A 6800-nucleotide genomic window follows, 5' to 3' on the forward strand; every position below is an offset into this window, starting at 1 on the left:
TTGGAACTAGAGAGATGGGATTTCCCGATATTTGACATTCAAAATATTGGCCGCCATCCCTGTGTTAACTCTATGGAGCAATTTTCGAAAATTAAAACGGTGCAAGCTTTCCTTACATCATGAGCTTTAAATGAGCCCCACAAGTGGTAGGTCAGAAGAGATTTGATAAATTTGAAAGCGCGAATTTCTGTCCCCTAGGCGCGTTCTGTGTTAATTTTTGATAATAGAAACCTTCGAAGGAAGATTCAAGAGACGACATCACCTCTTCTAGTTGATTTTAGGGGAAATATTAACGGCAGGAAAACAAATGGAGGTGGGCACAAAAAACAGGGTGTTCTAGGGGTTTGAACATTTAACTCAGTGCAAATCATACCGGTAAATCTCTCTGATCAGGAAAGCACACAAAACTTTCAAATCTCCTCCACATAATGAAGAAGCAAGCCTAGAAGCTGAACGAAAGAGGACTGATCGGATAGACTGAAAGGTGTGTAGGCTACATCAGCGACAAGAAAGATGATATGACTTGCGTAGTGGAAGGCTGGTTCGATTACGTTATCGGCGAGGCCGTGCTGACTTTGATGGGAGTGATCGCACTCTGAACAGTTTATCAACAACGCCATGTAAGTTTTATGCACATACCTTGGGAGATCGAGAAGTAACTCCTCCCGATATGCCAAATACGATGATGTAACCTTATGAATAATAGATCAGTAAATACAAACGTCATCTCATCAAAATTTATAGCAATGCAGATCATGCAAGAAAGCCAAGTCTGTGATTCCGGAAGAAACTCCCGTGTATAGCGTTCACACCCACTCATTGCTTTCACCCCACTCACGCGTTTCACATGAAACACAAATCATCGCGTTCATCCCACTCAAACATTCACAAATCACAGACATGAACCTCGTCTAAAGTTTGCCTGTGATCACTGACAGTGTAATGCTGAATATCAAAGTGTGCAAATGAAAATTCCAAAATCAAATTCCTTGTACACAGTTGCCCTCTCAATCATCATATTCTAATGAGTACATTCATATCAGTTTTCAAAGATACATAAATACACAGATATGTGCCACTTTTGTATTGAAATAAAATTATTTACAGTTTGTTTATAGACAACCAAGTATTAGTGAAATGACAAATTTGGGTGAAACTCCAAAAATCACATTTCTTATACACAATTGCCATCCTACTCATCATATTCTAGTGAGGTACATAATTATCAGTTTTCAAAGATACATAAATGCACAGATATTGCCAGTTTTGTAATGGAAAAAGTTGCCGCCATTGACAGACATATATAGTGAGATGATTCAATTAGGCGAAACTTAAGGTCCCAAGACAAGAAATTGACCTTTTTAATCTAACAATTCACTGGTGGTTAATAAGCTCAACACCCCCGTAAATTATACATTGTCTAAAAGTCTTGATACAGGGAAACATTTTGGTTGCCATGATGTCACTATTGATTGCATAATTATCACGTGACAGGTAATTTGCATAATCTTTCAAAAATCAAATTTCCCTATATTTTATTTCAATGCTCTCAAAAATATATATCTCTAAACTTCAAGTACAAAGTAATAATATCTGTTACTCAAGTCATGGAGGCCACGAAGAAAAAAGCCGATGAAATATTTTGTCCGAAGCCCCCCCTCCCCATCCCCCACTAATAATGCTCGTTCCTTGAAATTGCAATTTCACATTCACAATGTCACCAAAATCAGACAAGGTAATGCCAGGTGAAAATAGCAATTCTCCATTGGAAATAGATGTGATAATGCTTGCACAATTTCATTACAATAACAACTTGCTTATAATATGGAAACAAAATGTGTCATTAAATTACTATGACATCGCTGACTCGATTGATACAGGACGGTCACTTCATCAAGAAACTGTGTCCTTTAACCTATGTGAAATTGAACGAAAGTGGAAGGATAGAATATAAAAGAAAACAAACAAATAAATAATATATATGCACAAATAATGCTTGATAATCTGATGTTTCTTGGAATGTCTGACCGCATGTACAAACCCACTTCGGACGTTGAACGAATGATTTAATTAAACTGATTTTGCCTCAACATTAATTGACATATTTTAAATGACGTGTCTCCACTCCATCTTCAACTCTCCCAATTTTATTGAAAATGTGTCGCAATTTCAAATGCAAATGAAGCTAAATTAATCAGGAAAGACATTATATTAATGATCAGTCTACTTTTGTTTTGTGCTACATCCTCACATTGTTCATTCCGCTTGGCGTTGCGTATCAAGCTTTTTATAATGTTTTTCTTTGTCGGCCTTAACCATACCATGTATTTTTTCGGTGGTATCACTTCTGAATTTCTGATTTCCGTGGCTCATTTTGATGGAATTTACAATTTCCAAGAACTTAAAAATCTGTGATTTTCGATCTCGTTCCTTCTTTGTTTTATTGTTGAACGCAATCACTCTGCGTTCACACTGGCGCAGGAAACTCAGCATGAAGGTCGGCGCGTGAGCCAAGAAACTATTAAGGTCTGAATCCTCTTCTTCTTCAAGAAGGTCTTTTCTGGTGAATAAAACAACGGTCTAGTCGATCATTTTGGGACCAAACGGCTTGCAGAGGTATTCTATGGAGGCGATGCTTTCTTCCGTCATTCGTTCATCAAGGTTGATGATGACGGCGTTGCAATCACTTCCTCCAGCTTGACTTGTGGCAATTTCCATAGATTTACTGATCTCCCGAAGAACATATGTTTGATCAGTATGTTGCGTGTCAAAGAGACCCGGTGTGTCAATTACAACGAGACCACCGTCGTTACTTCTGGACCAATTTGTCTTTTTTGTTCCTTATTTCATTGATCTTGTGGCGTCAAACTTTCTCTGTTGTAAGAAAGAATTTCCCGATGCGCTTTTCCCACTGCCAGTTTTACCTACCAAGACAATGCATGTTTTGAAATGCCAGTGTCTCTTGACGTAGAAAAGGTGTTGGTGGCCATACCTTCTGAAAGAGAAAATAAATTTTATCGCGAATCGTCAAAATTGAACTTTCAAAATTTGTAAAGCTATATCGATCTTATCCAATTGATAAAAAGTGATTTCACTTTGTATTTTGACGCTGAGAACTTCATTGCAGCTGGATGGGGCCGTGCCCATCGCCTTTATTGTGTGTATCACAACTGCTGCAGGCAACCACTTCAACGCGAACAATACTCTTACACAGCTGCTTGCCAAAGAGAAATCAGAAATTACGGTCTAGTACGTAAATATACAATTCATTCCATTAAATATACATAAGATGTGTGGTTTGAAATCAATCCGATAATCAATGTCGCGGCGTTTCGGTCGGGACATCGGCGTCTCAAGGCAAGATTCTGACACTCCCGATATCGTAACTGACTTATAACTGCCTTAGACGCGCCAAGCTTAGTATAAGCGTTCACAAAAAAACGGTGGGGGGGGGGGGGGCTAGAGGAATTCAGGGGGATTCGAAAATTTTGGGGGTAGCAGAGGGGTACTTGAAAATTTTTCGGTTCTATTTTGTGTTTTAGATTTTCCAATTCAGGTTTTTGTAGGTATTCAATAAAAAATGAATACCATTTTTATGTCATCCAATTGTTGTAATGTTAATAATAATTTAACAAAATCTAGAACCATTTTGTCACATTTCATGACTTTTATCTCGAAAAAATCTAAATATGTGTAAATTGTCATAAAAAACAAACTTGATCCTAGTAACAGGGTATGCAGAAGCTGCAACTGTTGATAATTTTTGCAATATTTCTATGCAATATATGTAGTTTCTTGCTGTCTCCCTACAACATGCTCATACACACAATCTACAGCATGCCCAAACAAACAATAATCAGTTTGTCGAGTATATATAAATATGTATGAAGTGATAATTTAATTAGAGTCCAGACTGACAGTCAGTTGTCACTGATACAAATGCATGGTACACATACACAGGCTGTGATAGCAAGCTGAAAACTCGACAGTTCAACATGCTGTAGGGAGTAGAACAAGAACGTAGTTGTATAATTGAACAAAATAATTGTCAAAATTATCAAAGTTAATACAGCTACTGCCTACGGGAGTGTCACTATCAGATACTGCCAGCTACTGCAGTGTCACTGTCACTGCATACCTGAACAGTGATGGAGATAGCTCTGACCCTGATGTACATGGTGGTTGAAGTAAGAGTTTGTTTAATGACGCTCATGACAGTGAAACATATACTTGTACCCAAGATCAGGCCAGAGAGCAACACATGAAAGACTTGGGGACTAAGTTATCGGGGATCTTTGAATTCTGGCACATGAGAAAAATCAAATTATAAAAAAAAAAGATACGGTCACCATGCTAGTTTCCTAAATTTTCAAATTCTCGTCATAAAATAAAAGTAAAACTTTGAACAGTAAAGACCAAATGAAAGAATGTGACTAAATGGAATTATAAATTTTTTTAACCAAATTTGCCATTATTACACCCAACATTTCCGAGATTAAAACATTTACTTGATGAATATTGTAACTTACAGTATCGCCAATTTTGAGTAGCATCTAATTCATATATGTCTTGTACTTTTGAAACAAATTTTTGGTAGGTCACTGTGCTCAGTTTTTTACAATATGGCAATTAGCCAGATTCATCACAATTTGCCTACTCTCTCATGATCGTCATTTTGAGTGCTCTTCGGCAGGAGCAATTGATCTTGCCAGAGTTAGATTAACTCGTTGGCTTAGATTGATAAATCCAAAATGTTAACTGATGCGTTTAAAAATGAATCAATTATGAACTTGCTTTAGGAATATGACTTTTAGTTTACAAAGTGCTAATGACAGGTAGTCTTGAACACCTGTGAGAGGAACGGCGCATACGTGTTTATTTTTTTCTGCGCGCACATCCTTACAAATATGTGGGCTTGTGATTACAAAAGTGGGGCATTTGAAATTTTTTAAAGGTATTGAGGGGGTATCTGAAAAAATAAGATTTCAATCGCGATTCCTCCAGCCCTCCCCCCACAATCGTCATTTGTGAACGCAGCCTTGCCCCTCTTTCCAAGTCTGTTTCAAAATTTTATGATATCAACTTTCACGGGATACCATTGCATGTTATCGATGTGCAACAATGCGAGATGGGCGATACCCTGAGACCGAGTTCAGATATATTGCCGCTAGAGGGTGTCTAATAGTTTAGGACATTCTTTACCTGAGATTTCTGCTTAGGTTTTATCAAACCTCAATTCTAATTGTTTCCTTTTATGCACTTCGACGTGAATCTAGACCAGTTTAAGATCAACTCAAAAAATGTCGGTTATCACTCATTCACGCGAAATTAATATATGAATGAAAGAAATAATACAAACAAAAAGTGCTACAATGGAACACTACTACGGCATGTCGGGTACTAGTCTTCGCCATGGATAGTGAAGAAGTAAAATGTGGAATGCAAACCAACTCGTGAAATTCTGCCATCTCACGTTATATAGTTAACAGAACTCACGCAACTGTACATGTGATGTCCTCACTTTTTAAATGACAAATCCTGATTACGACAGTCACAATTGTTCATAAATTAAATAAATTGTTTACCTTCTCTCGACGACAAATAGTGAATGTAAAACTGTGTCCTCGATCAGTAAGTCCAGCTGAAAGTATACATCAAGCGAATAAGGCAGAGATTTTCACTTAAATGCATGCTATGGGTGTTAGATGTATTGCTGGGCGTCATACTCTTCCAGTCACGTGAAAATCTGTCTATCCCCTTTGATTGGATCGAAAAGTCATGTGACACAGACTTAAAGCATTTTTGGCCTGTCGCCAGGAATTCTCATGATAAAACTCGAAACTATTTTAGGTGTGCCGGGACACTTTTTCGTGAACATGCGAACGATTTGTAAGATCGCCATTATTTTTTCGAGTCTCTGCCATTACCTCGTAGGGTATTTCATACACACTGTTAATTGTTCGACGCCTGGAAGTATAGCACACAGCAACAACCTCAGCTCACCTCAATTTAAGAAATATTGGATGGTCTCTTTGACAAGTGTAATTCATCCGAAGCAGTTCTGGGATCTGTTGGTTCGAAGATTATTCAACAAGCAGAGTATTTTACATGTCAGTGAAGTGGTAGAATATGGCAGAAAGACTCAGCGAAGGTCTTACTTTCTTAAGGCTAGCAGATGGAAGGACACAGCCTTTCAAACTGTCTCGCCTATTTCCTGTAAGGCGTCAAACCTTCGTGTTTTCACTGGTTGGAAGAACTGGTTGTGGAAAAAGTGCAACAGGAAACACGATTCTCGGAGAAGAAAAATTCGAATCAATGCGAAAATTACACTCTGTCTCAAGTAGAACAGAGTGGGGCAGGTCAACTCGAAAGGCAGATGATTTGGTTGTAATCGACACCCCTGGGCTCTTCGACACACGTGATCAGTCAGATCAAGAATACGTTTTGACTGAGATATGTAAATCCGTCGGTGTAGCGATGGCGTTTGGTGAGGGTGTTGATGCTTTTATTATCGTGCTGAATGCCGATGAGCGTCTGACAGAAGAAAGCATCCGGTCCCTAAAGTTCTTGCGTAGGCTCTTCGGCGAAGACATGATGAACTACTCAATCGTTCTTTTCACCAGAAGAGATCAGCTTGAAGAAGATGAAGTGAATCTGGATGAATTTCTGAAAAACGGCACCAACATTTCTCCGCAACATTATCAAAGATTGTTCCGGGAGAGTAATAGCTTTCAACAACAAAGAAAAGAACGATGAAAAGCAGATAGAAGATCTTATTGATATGGTCAGGCAAATCAAAC

This window comes from Ptychodera flava, chromosome 7 (genome assembly GCF_041260155.1).
Source record: "Ptychodera flava strain L36383 chromosome 7, AS_Pfla_20210202, whole genome shotgun sequence".
In the NCBI taxonomy this organism is placed as follows: domain Eukaryota; kingdom Metazoa; phylum Hemichordata; class Enteropneusta; family Ptychoderidae; genus Ptychodera; species Ptychodera flava.